The sequence below is a fragment of the Brachypodium distachyon genome, chromosome 4 (genome assembly GCF_000005505.3).
Source record: "Brachypodium distachyon strain Bd21 chromosome 4, Brachypodium_distachyon_v3.0, whole genome shotgun sequence".
NCBI lineage: Eukaryota > Viridiplantae > Streptophyta > Magnoliopsida > Poales > Poaceae > Brachypodium > Brachypodium distachyon.
In genome coordinates, this window is record NC_016134.3 from 2,380,655 (window position 1) to 2,394,207 (window position 13,553).

Here is a 13,553-nt window from a genome sequence, read left to right on the forward strand (position 1 = left end):
ATTTCCATATTCCAGTGACGCAATCAACTAAAAGATCGAAATGGTTGTTGGATGAGAGATCTAGAGACCAAAATTAATGACTTTGCATGTAGAAATGTTAACATCTAAATTTTAATGTAATGTCTATAAATTATTTGATATGAGAATTTCATAGTGAATTAACCTCCTCTCAAAACATGCTATGTTTCTAATCTTCCAGATAGCCCAGCACAAAGCAGCTTGCCAGGCCTGTAATCTGAATGTTGCAGCTAATTTGGATATGAAAGATAATCCATCTAAAGTATCCAAGTCCAGTTTGTGCTCCAATTATTGTACTTACAGTCCCCCAATACATACTTGGTTGCAGAGCATTGAAAAAACAGGTATTCCTTTTTCTGCAGGAATTAAGGCAAATCAAGCTTTGCGTTAAAGATGAGTGGCTGCTTCTTGGTGATTTCAATTTGATTTCCAGAATGCAGGACAAGAACAACAGTAATGTGAATATCAGGATGATGGGCAGATTCCGTAATGTTATTGATGATTTGGAGTTGATTGACTTGCCGCTTACTGGAAGAAAGTTCACTTGGTCCAACGAGAGGGAGGATGTCACACTCTCCCGTATCGACAGGTTGATGGTGTCTAAGGACTGGGACACCAAGTTCCCCAAGTATTTTTTAAGCCTGGCCTCCACGGCTGTTTCCGATCACTGTCCGCTGCTATTTAAGAAGATGAATGTTTCCCACTTTAAAAGGTTCAAGTTTGAAAGTTTTTGGCTGACTTTAGAGGGCTTCAAGGAGGTGGTGGCCGAGGCTTGGGCCAAGCCGCTGATGTCCAGCTGCGCGGTTAGGAGGCTGCATATCCGGCTTGCTCGAGCGGCAAAAGCTCTGACAAAGTGGAACAGAGATATGAAGATTATAAGTCGTTTGGCCAGGTTGCTCGCTAACAAAGTCATCTTCCAGCTTGATGTAGCTCAAGAGGAGAGGCCTCTTACGTCTAGTGAGGCTCACCTTCGTAAATCACTTAAGGCGCGGCTGCTTGGTTTTGCGGCTATTGATCGTGTGAAATGGAGACAAAGATCAAAAATTACTTGGATCAAAGAGGGAGATGCTAACTCTAAATTTTTTCACTTTAGAGCAAATGGAAGGAGGAGAAAAAATCATATTCAATCGCTCTTTTCCGGTGCCGGTGAGGTTAGGGAGCAGGATGAGAAAGCTATGGTGCTGAGGGATCATTTTGTTGCTCTTTTGGGGACCGAGGCACCTAGGGATTGTGTGCTCAACTTTCAAAGGTTATGTGTCCCACGCTGTGAGCTGAGTCATCTGGATGAGGCTTTCAGTTTGGAGGAGCTTAAGGAAGCTGTGTGGGATATGCACGCTGAGAAAGCACCCGGTCCCGACGGCTTCATTGGCGCCTTCTTCACTGAATGTTGGGAGTACATAAAGGAGGACCTGCTGGCTGCTCTCAATCAACTGCATGATTTGCGTGGGGACAATTGGAAATTGCTGAACTCTGCTAATATTGTCTTACTTCCTAAAAAGGATGGGGCTTGCAGAGCCTCTGAGTTTCGGCCTGTGAGCCTAATGCACAGTGCTGCCAAGATTCTTTGCAAGTTGCTAGCTCGGAGACTCGCCCCGGAGATGAAGAATTTAATTTCCCCAAGTCAGAGTGCTTTCTTAAAGGGTCGGAGTATTCAGGACAACTTTCTCTTCGTCCAAAATGCAATTCAGGACACTTTCAGAAGGAAGTGGCCTCTAGTTTTTTTTAAGTTGGATATTGCGAAGGCATTGACTCGGTGCATTGGGGCTTTCTTTTGGAACTTATGCAGTGGATCGGTTTTGGGCAGAAGTGGAGAGATTTAGTGGCCATTTCTCTGGCTTCTTCTTCTTCTCGAGTGCTTCTCAATGGAATCCCGGGTCTGCCCTTCTTGCACAGGCGTGGGCTTCGTCAGGGAGACCCGCTCTCCCCTCTGCTTTTCATTTTGGTGATGGAGCCACTGCAGAAAATGTTTGAGTTGGCAACGGACAGGGGCACTCTCTCTCCTCTCCAACATGTGGCTCGTCGGATGAGGGTGAGCCTGTATGCTGATGATGCCGCACTCTTTGTGAACCCAGTCAGGGAAGTCTTCGTGGTTGTGCGGGAGATTTTAAAGTGTTTTGGGGACGCTTCTAGGCTGCGGGTCGATAAATGTTTGGCCGTGCCGATCAGATGTGAGGAGCTGGATATGGAGCTGATTTTGGAGCCGTTTGGAGGTGCGATTAGGGCGCTGCCTTGCAAGTACCCTGGTCTGCCACTGAATGTCAGGAAGCCAAGGCGTGTGGCGATCCAGCTGTTGATTGACAAGGTGGCGGCTAAGCTGCAGAAATGGAAAGGAAAGTTGCTCTGTAAAGCCGGGAGACTATTCTTGGTGAATTCAGTGCTGACTTCGACTACTACCTTTTTCCTCTCTATGTTTCCGGCTAGCTCTTGGGCAATCAAAAGAATTGATAAGCTGCGAAGAAACTTCTTGTGGAATGGGGAAGAGGAGGCGGCTGGGGGGAAATGCGCGGTTGCCTGGAGAAATGTTTGCGCGCCGAAGAAATTTGGAGGTTTGGGAATAAAAAATCTGGAGTTTTTCTCGGCGGCTCTTCGACTCAGATGGATCTGGCTTAGATGGCAACCAGAGGAGAGACCTTGGAAGGAGACGGCGCTGCCCTGTGGAGAGGCGAACTTCGACCTTTTCTCCGCCTGTACTGAAATTACTTTGGGGGATGGGGCGCTCGTTTCTTTCTGGTCTGATCGGTGGATCGACGGGGCAGCTCCGAGGGACATCGCTCCTGATTTGTTCCCGCTGGCTCAGCGAAAGAGGGCAAATGTTAAATCGTCAGTTGAGGGAGGAAGGTGGATGAAGGGGCTGCATCGAATGCACACGGCGGGGCAGCTTGAGCAGTTCTTTTCTCTTTGGCAGAAGCTTCAGAGTGTCACCTTTTCTCAGGAGCTTGATTCGGTGAGGTGGAAATTCAATGGAAATGGAAAGTACTCGGCGAAGTCGGCGTACGAGTGTCAGTTCTTGGGGCGTATCCCGGTGCCGGCTTTGAATCAAGTTTGGGAGGCCAAGGCTAAAGGCAAAATAAAAGTTTTTCTCTGGCTGTTGCTCCAAAATCGGCTGTGGACGGCCTCTAGGCTGAGGGCCAAGGGGTGGTCGCACGAGGAGCGCTGCTGGTTTTGCAATCAGATTCTGGAGAGTGCTGATCATCTATTTTTGAGATGTCCCTATGCAAAAGATTGTTGGTTTCGCGCCAGGGACAGCCTCCCGCCCGGTTCGCAGCAGGTCTTAAGAGCATCTTCGATTTCAAGATGGTGGCATTGCTTAGCGGCAGGGGCAAGATCAAAGGAACGTGACGAGGCGGTGACTTTCGGGACTTACTTGGCTTGGAATATATGGAAGGAACGAAATCGCAGAATTTTCCAGGGAAAGGAGTTGCCTGCTTCTCAGCTGTTGGAGCTTCTCCGAGGGGAGGTGGAGTTGTTTAGGTCTGCGAGAGGTCAATAATTTGAGCTTTGTAAAGCCGAGCTGTAGTACAGCATCGGTGTTTTCATTTTCTTTTTTCTGGCTTGCTGCTGGAGGTTTTTTCTCCTCCCATTCCTGTTCGCTGTAACTCTTTCTCTTCTTGCTTTAATGAATCGGCAGAGCACCTGCCATTGCCCGTAAAAAAAACGCTCCCTTCGCAAAAAAAATCATATTGTGGCTAGCAGCCATTGCATTGTGCCAGATCAACCACAACCAAGTTTTGATTTTCAAAGGGATTTTAGCTTTTCATAGGTGTCTAAATGACATGGCAACCCCACAACTAGATACGTGTTTATACATAGATGATAGATCCGGGGGATGTCCTCCTTTTCGAAAAAAAAACATAGATGATAGATCTGAATGACATGTCATCTATGTTTATACATAGATTATAGATCTCATCGCTAAGAATTTCCGGGACTTTTCCCATTTCCACCCAGGTCTATCTATCTCATCATTCAGAGATGCTCCGATCCTAATAGCTTAGGAGTCATGGCATTCCACTATGAGCATTATTGCTGCTGCGTCCAGTATGGCATGAAAGCAGGGGAAAAAAAGAGAAGGCGAGGGAAATAGATTGATGCTAGTGGGCTTGAGTCCGTGTATCCTCCTAACAGAAAGAGCGAGAGCCAGCAGAAACATGGCAAACTGTCTCATTGTCTCGACGTACATCAAACTCGCAAAACTTAGATGTATTACTGACCCCTCTCATCCCTAGTAAATGTATGTGCGTTTGACAAACAGGGGAGAGGGAACGAAGATATATCAACATTCCTCGACACGTTAGAGAAGCTGGTGAGGAGGATAAGCTTTGGTGAAGATATATATAGAATGTGAAAATAAAAGGTGGGTAGGTGAAACATGAGCCGAACTCATTGATGGAGGTTGCACTGTTACACCCCACGTAGGACTACGTGAGAACTTGATTAGATCAGGATGTTCTTCCAATGGTAGGTGAGTGCATTAAGATAAGCATGTAGATCATCCTTAGATTAACTTTTGTATCCTGGGGCAAAAATTATGCCTCCATTTAGAAAAACGGTTAACTTGTGTACACAACTCAACCAAAGTGTGTGTGTGCGTGTTTGTATACAGTGGCGGAGCGAGCCTGCTTCCAGAGCCTGGGCAAAGCCTATTCAAACTAGTATTTTTGCTTAAGAAAAACCATCTCATAGCTTTCATATTAGTGCTGTGATTAATGTAAAAATTTCTGGCGAGCCCGGGCAGCTGCCCGGGGTCGCCGGGTGGTGGCTCCGACAGTGTTTGTATATATAGGGGTTGAACTCAGTGTTTGTATATACAGTGTTTGTATTCTTACAATTTCAACCATGTGAAAATGCTAAGTACACGCATGCGCAATTTTGTGTTAGTCGGCGAGATCGGCCCCTACAGTCGGGCTGTCTCCTCGTCGGCTCGATCCCCCTCGATCGATGGCCACTGCTCCACAGGCTCGATCTCCATCGATGGCCAGAACAGGCTGAATTGGGTGCTCCGATTCTGGGCTTCGGTTGGGTCAACTTGTACCAATGAGCTTCCGGCCCAGCAGCCAATCAGAGCAGTACCAAACGTTGGCAAAGTTTCATAAAATCAGTGGTCAAGATCAAAAACTAACGGCTTCAACTTAAAGGGTAATGATCTATTTGGGGGAAAAACATAACCAGCACCTCAACCAGTTTCATGCATGTGTCTTTGGTTCTTGCTTCCCTCGTGTTGAGCCTAAGGGGAACTATCCATGCATAACTCTGGTGAGGTAACGAACGCGTCACTACTACATAAACTGCTACCCAGGGGCGGACACAGGACAAAAATCGAGTGGGGGCACCCATGTTTAGGGAAATCATGCTAATATAGTATTAAATGCCTAAATATAACACAAAGTCTAGACAGACTATCAGTGAAGTGAACTAAGCTTTATTGACAAGTGAGAAAAATGACACTGAGATAGCATAATATGACATCCTGTAAATTAATGCGGACAGGAGACAAATTGCAGTTGCTTTCCAAGTAATAGTGTTACCTGTGGAGAGAAAATATGAGTTAAGTAGTACTAGTTATGTAAACAGATTACTAATGACAGTAAACAAAGAAAGGGAATAAGCTACATTACACTGCATTCTTCCCACGACGATTTTTCATCTTGTGGAATTCATCGACTATCACTTCATTGGTGATTGTGTCTAGCATACCCTTTTCTACAAAGCAAATCAGGCTATGGCTCATAGTCATCCCTAATTTTGTTCTGCAAAGCATTTTTCTCTCGACGGTTGCAGTGGCAACAGAAAGAGTAAGTGCTAGTTTCAAAGCCCTGTAGACCAAATAATAGGAAAGATGCTTCCTTGTATCCACCATCAGTTTAGCTAAATCAACTATGCTTTCCAAGGTAGCAAACCGTGTATCATGGAGTACATTATCTATGTACAGGTCCAGTTCATGCTCAAGAGTCACCATATCCATGTCACTAAAATCATTTGGGTAAAATGTCGCTAATTTCATCAACTTCTCCTTGTCAAAACAGCTAAATAAATCACTCGGGCTCAAAGCAGATATGCATATAAGCAAGTCGGAATTCACCTCATTGAATCTGTCATGGAACTCTTTTCCTAATAGATCCAAAACAGCAAAGTAACAATCTATACGAAAGTGATGCTCATTGTTAATGCCAGTCTTTTGTCTTGACTTGCTTGGATTCACATATTCTTTTTCCATGTCCAACACGGAAATGTCATGCTTATTGCAGAAGCAGTATACCTTGTTCAAAAGAGAATCCCAACCCTCATCAGCTCTAAGCTTTTTCAACTCTCGCTTTGTGGATTCCACATCTGAAACTGCATTTAAAATGTCTTTGTCCTTTCTCTGTAATGTTTTTGACAGCCCATTTGTCAAAGCTAAAATCATCATCATCATATGTAAACAGAATACAAATTCAAATGACTAAAAATATTTTAATAGGCCATTAGCTTGCCGTCTCTTAATTCCATCGGTGCCATCTTCTTGAACATATTCTAAAACTTTAACAACTGAAGGAAACATCTTTGACAAGCCCACCAATGTTTTATAATGAGAGTTCCATCGAGTGTCACCTGGTCTTTGAAGAGCAAGTTCTTGGCAGGTTCAGTCCGGTTCCTGTAGCAATCTCTCCACTTCCAATTGCTTTCCTCACTTCTTCTTGGTGACTCTCTCGAAGTATGTCATTTCTTTTGCAAGATGAACCAACCACAGTCAACAAAAGTGATATCATATCAAAGAAATCCCCAACGTCAATTTTTTTCTTTGCAATGGCCACAACAACCAGGTTAAGCTTATGAGCAAAACAATGTGTATAATATGCAGAGCTGTTCTCTCTCAAAATTTTAGCTTTCAAACCATTAAATTCACCTGACATGTTACTTGCGCCATCATAACCTTGGCCTCTCACTTGGTTTAGACTCAAACCAAATTTTGCAAGTATAATATGCAGAGCTGTTGTCTCCTCTACACGAGCAACACCAACGAAACTTTCATTTAATACTCCACTTTTATTGACATATCGAATAACCACTGCCATTTGTTCTTTGTCCGAAACATCTCGACACTCATCAACCAACAAGCTGAACACACCACCATTGCCAATTTCTTCCCTTATAATGTCCAATATTTTTCTTGCAAAGCACTCTGTAATATCTTTTTGAATTGATGGAGAGAACATTTGATTATTATGGCGAGCATTCTTAAATGCCTTGGCAATAACATCATTCTGTTTGATAGTATAATCGATCATCTCTCGATAATTTCCTTTATTTTCAGACTTCTTTGATTCATCATGTCCACGAAAAGGCTGTCCCTGGTGCAGCAAGTACCGGGAAACATCAATTGCAGCATTTAAACGAATGAGATGCTCATTTTTCTCAATTTGGCTCTGTTTATGCAAGGCTGCAGGGATTGACTGATCCTTTTTATTTAGATCCTCACAACCTTAGAGTGCCCTGTTATGAAAACTATTATGGTCACCAACATGAGTCACCAATCGCTCTGTCTTATTCCATGAGTTGAACCCATCTACTACAAATGCATCATGACCATGGTGATTGTCTTTGATGCTGTCCCTAAACAAATAGCAGCAAAAACAAAAGGCTTTTTTCTCATTGGGGTCGTACTCTAGCCAATTAGCATACTTCTCATACCAATCTGGATTGAAGCGCCTCATCTTCTTATTTTTCCCAAATGGGGTATATGCATACTCACAATCACGAGGCTGAAAAGGTCCCCAACATAAGTACTTCCTCCTTATCTCTTCGTGCTGATTGGGGGTGATAATCTGACATCCTCCTCCTTTTACTTGGATCTCTCGGAAGCTTGTTTAAGTCAATTAGTTCAGGCACTCCGAATTCCTTTTCAAAAATCTGTCCATTATCTCCCTGCCAAATAAATAAAACATTTATTATAAATGACCATCTAATAGATTCTGCAAACAAGAAAAGAAATCTGTAAAATAGATTGATGACAACCGATAACCTTGATTTGGGGACAACTGACGGAAGAAATTGGGGACAACGTGAGCAGCCGGCGCCTGGCAATTAGCTTGGCGCCTCCGCTCTCCGGTGATGGGCGTCACCGTGTCGGGCGATCGGCGATTGGCCTGGCGGCGTTTATGGCTTTGTTTCGTATACGAACCGTCGTACCACGAAGTCGAAGCGTCAGCCGTCAGGCAGAGAAGAAGCAGCGAAACGCCTGTTGGTATACACATGCAAGTACCTAGCTGGGCTGTCCATGAGCCGTGAGTCAGGTCCAACTTGTGCAAATAGGCAACAGGGAGAGATGGACTGGGGGCATACGAAGCAGCGAACTTGACTGGGGGCCTGGGACCCCAGTCACGTCAACGTGCGTCCGCCCCTGCTGCTACCAGTGGCGGTTCAATTTTAAGATCAGTGACGGGTATCAGGCCTGCCGCCAATCTGGGAATGGCAGCTGGTGAGGGTTCATGAAAGGGATGTTTTGTAGTAGTGTGTGGAAGCTGTGAAAGCAAAATCGGTCGGGTTACCAAGTCCTAGTCGTTCTGACCCCGCTCATCCCTAAATAGATCTGCATGCATTTGAGAAGCAGGGAAAGAAATGAAATTGTGGAAGAAGAGATATGAATCCTCGTAATCACAGATGGAGAGATGTTGTTGAGCATCACATGAGGAGGTGGTGGCGGAATATAAATAAATGAGAGGAGAAGGTGGTATAGAGGCCGGATGGACGGGATGGTCTCAAAGCTAGGATATATATACGTGGAGTCATCAAGATATACAATGCAAAATATAAGGTGGATATACATGGCAAAATATATATAAGGTGGTGGGTGGAAGATGGCCCGTATTCATTGACGTGACCCTGAAGACCATGTGAGATGTTAATTACATGTATCCTCTTTGCAAACATGAACAATGTGTGAGGTACTCCCTCGGTTCATAAATGTAAGAAGTCTTATCTTTGTTCTAAATCAAAATTAGAAATGTAAGAAGTCTTATTTTTGTTCTAAATCAAAATTTTGCAAGCTTGATCAAATTTATAGCAAAACTACCTACATTTATAACTCTAAATTAGTTTTATTAAATCTATCATGATATATATATTCATACTATACTTATTTGATATTTCTGTATACTTGGTCAAACTTTAATTACAAAGTTCGACTTGGCACAAAACTAGCACTTTTTACATTTAACATTTGGGAACGGAGGTAGTAGTACGTAGTAACCATATCATGAGGTGATAATTTGGCAGTGATATCTTAAATAGTAAACATATCCTAAATTGATGAGCTGGCACTAACTTATGAACCACATATCATGAATGAATTGATAATTTGGGAGTACTAAACTTAAATAGTACTACTCTACGTACCATATTCAAGAATGGACACCTGTAATAATCAATAGATCATAATCTACTTGATGCGCTTATTCAATAACTTCTCATATCATGGGAATTAATCACAGGGGTATACATTGCACTTAATTCGATAATAAATAGTTACGTCGGCAATAATTTAGGATCAGGAGAAGTACTAAATAATAATATGCGCACAGATCAGTATGCTATAAAACCTACCCGCTAGCTAGTCATAACCAAGCCCCATCTCCATCAACCCGCTTAGTAAGTTCGTCCAGATTCTGCCAGTTGCAATGTCTCTTCTTGTGATTTCTTCGGGTAAAAGATTTCTCCTGGGAGGTTACGATATTTTGTTTAGTTCTCGCTCTCTTTATATATTAGTTCATTAAATTAAATGATGTATTAATTGTTTCTTTCACGTTCTACAATAATCAACTTCGACAAAAAAAAAATACATGGAAATTTGCAAGTAAAAAGGTTCCCACAAATATAATTTGAAACCACATGAATGCCGTAATTAACCACATATGAATGTGGCAACAGTCCCAGACTTGTCGACCCAATCTGTTTATTTCCTTTCGACCCAATCCTAAGTCGAACATATAAGAAAAAGAATCGAGCTTGGTTGGTGTCTCGAGTTCTTTTTTCTAGCCCTAATTTGGATAATTGATTTCTTGAAAAAGAAAAGAAAAAATAAAAGGCATCACAATAGGCTTACATGCACATGATCGATGATGTCACATGAGATAATTGACATGGTACCACTATGCAAAATCAAATGTTTCAAAATACCATTCAAATAACCATCCTTTCCAAAATAGCACTCTAGTTTAGTTTTCCATGCCAAAAAGCCCATGTGACATCCGTACGTCCGGTATCGTGTCATATGGTAGGCCCAGATACGACCTGTGCCACAAAACCCATGTGTCATCCGTACAGCATGATAACGATCGAGCACATGCACCAGATTAATTTGTGGAGTTCAAATTGAGGCTGTGCGAAGAGTTAATATGAGTACTAAACTATTAGCATTAGTAGTAGTGTGATTAATTAACTTGGGCTATTACATTTACAGTACGATCCATTTGGATCTGGTTGTCCCGAAATTTAATGCTAAACTTATCATCAAGTGCTTTAGTAGTTTTAATGGCTGGTCAACTTTCGAAGGGCACGATGCTTGTGGACGAGAGGGTGATCGATATGATGTGAAAATTTTGAATTTTGATTATTCACTCTAGATAAGAGCACACGTGGCTCTGATTCACCACCGGGGAATGAGTGAATCCCAAAGGCTCCGGACAGGGATCAATTGTACGCGAGATAAATACTCGTAGAAGGGAAATAAAGTCCGTCCGGAAACTGTACGTATAGCCGTTGGGATTTGCGCCCTCCGTCTGAATTTTCAAACAGCAGCTGCAACTAGCCCATCTGCAGAACACCCAGCCCATAGTAGTAATGTACTCCCAATCCTAAACTGTTGTCGAAATATTACACGTATCTAAACGTTTTTTAAAAATAGATACATCCATATTTGGACAAATTTGAGACAAGAATTTAAGATCAGAGGAAGTACGTGCTCAACTAGCCCATGTACAGGGTGCCGCGTCTGTATCCATGCAAATCAGATGTATTTTTCTTCTTCAATTCCACGGGGAGTCTGTTTCGGTCTGAGAACTGAGTAACATGCCTGACAAAATAACACCTGCACTTCTTCGAGACCTCGACGGCAGCGTCTCTCCTCGAGTAGGAAACTTATTAAGGTTTTACCTTCCGTCACCCTTCTTCTTCTTCATCGTTGGTTTTCTTCTTCTCTCTCGGCTCCGTCGGTGGGGATGTGGAACCTATAGTTTTCTCCGCCTAGAGGCTTTCAATAAGTCATCGTTTGTCAAAAAATCGTCGGTTGCGAGAGACGACGGTGACGCCATTCGCATGGAATAAGGTCTCCCTGCCTCGACCACGGGGAGGCAACGCTTGGCGGATGTCGGCACTTTGCCGTCAAGATGGTCTTTTGGTTTCTGATTCTCCTCGAGTTAGTCCTTTAGGATGGAACCGGCGGATCGTCGTTGTAGATTCATGTCGCCCCCTCTAGGCGGCAAAGTTAGGGTCTTTTTGCCGTGTGTACGTCGCTATCAGATTATTCAGATAGATTCAAGGGTTTGACAAGGTCAACTGCAGCTCCGGAACATTACTCCTTAGCCAGCCAGGCAGCTTTCAAGACGCTAAACAAAATTTTCAAGTGCGATCTTAGATGCAGAAATATGTTAAGGCTTGAAAGAGCTCCATTTTTTAGGTTGTGTGAAATTATGAGAGACCGTTCCCTGCTCAAAGACACTATACATGTATCCGTGGAAGAGCAACTAGCAATGTTTTTATTTACTATTGGACATAACCTTCGAAATAGGGTTATTGGCGCTAATTTTGACAGATCAAATGAGACAGTGCACCGCTATTTTAGACTAGTCCTTCATGCAATAGGCGAGTTACGAACCGAATATATCAGGCCACCTTCATTGGAGGTTCCAACAAAAATCGAAGGGAACCCACGGTTTGACCCATATTTTAAGGTATTTTGTGAAAGTATTCCTTATGTACATACGTGTCAAATAGTATGGCTTACAATTTTTTTAAATACATAGGATTGCATTGGAGCAATTGATGGTACACATGTTCGAGCATCAGTTCCTAAAAATATGGAACCTTCATTTCGTGGTAGGAAGTCTTTTCCTACTCAAAATGTGATGGCAGCGGTAGATTTTGACCTTTGCTTCACATACGTTTTGGCTGGTTGGGAGGGGACAGCACATGATGCGACTGTGTTAGCAGATGCTTTAGATCGAGAGAATGGCCTATATGTCCCACAAGGTAATAATTTGATTCAAAGAAATTTGTCCAATATATAAACATAGACTTGTCATCATTTTGTTTTCATTTGCTAGGCAAATTCTACCTAGTTGACGCTAGTTATGGAGCCAAGCCCGGGTTCTTGCCACCCTTTCGTGCTGTGAGGTACCATTTGAACGAGTGGGGCAGCAATCCAGTAAAAAATGAGAAGGAATTGTTCAACCTTAGGCACTCATCTCTACGGGTGACGGTAGAACGTGCCTTTGGAACTCTCAAGAGACGATTCAAAGTTCTTAATGATGCCACCCCGTTCTTCCCTTTCCCGGTTCAAGTCGACATTGTTGTAACTTCTTGCATTCTTCATAATTATGTGCTCTCTCAAGGGATTGATGACTTTGTTATACCAGATGTGCCTTGGTCCACCAATACTACTCGGGCATCAAGGGGAGAAGCAAGTAATAATAGGGCAATGGTAGACCGTAGGCAACAAATTGCCACTAGAATGTGGGAGGATAGGCAACAATACTATGGTCATTGAGTGCTGTATCTTTGCCTTCGTGTAATGGTCTACTTGTGAGTGTTTGTGTGGTTTTATTTATTGTTTTACCAACTATTGTACTGCTGGACAGATTCTAGCTATTTGTATGCCATTATGTGCTACTTGTGATGGTTTATTCCTTATTTGTTGCTGTTTTTGATTGCTGGACAGCAATGGAGAATGTGGGACAACCTAGTGGGAGTGGACAGATTGTGTGGCAAATTCAATGTCTAGCATGATGCTAAGCCTTTTGGCTGACCTTGTGGCTACTGGCACAAGAACTTCAAGTGGATTCGAGGCGATGCACCTTAACAACTATGCAAAGGCTTTGAATGAACATTTCAAGACAGAAATCACTGGCGCTCAGATTAGCAACCACCTTAAAAAATGGAGAAAGGTATGGATCAATGTTACAAAGCTTCGGAATTTGAGTGGTGCTCTATGGGATGGGGATACTAGTACCATTCGTCTTGCTGATGACCACTATGCAAACCATGTGAAGGTAATCTTGTTATATTTATATTCATAGCATTCTACCTTCATACACATGTTGTGCTAATCTTTTCCATATTTCTGCAGGACCACAAAGGTGATGCCAGCTACTTGAACACCCCTATTGAGCACTATAATGCTATGGCAACAATTTTTGGAGCATCTATGGCAACGGGTAAGTATGCCAAGTTTGGAAATGATCCTATTGCTGTGGAAGTGCTTGACGTTGAAGATGATCAAGACACACCCAATGAAAGCGGTACTGAGGTTAACATGTCACCTAATATGGGTGAGTCTGCTAATG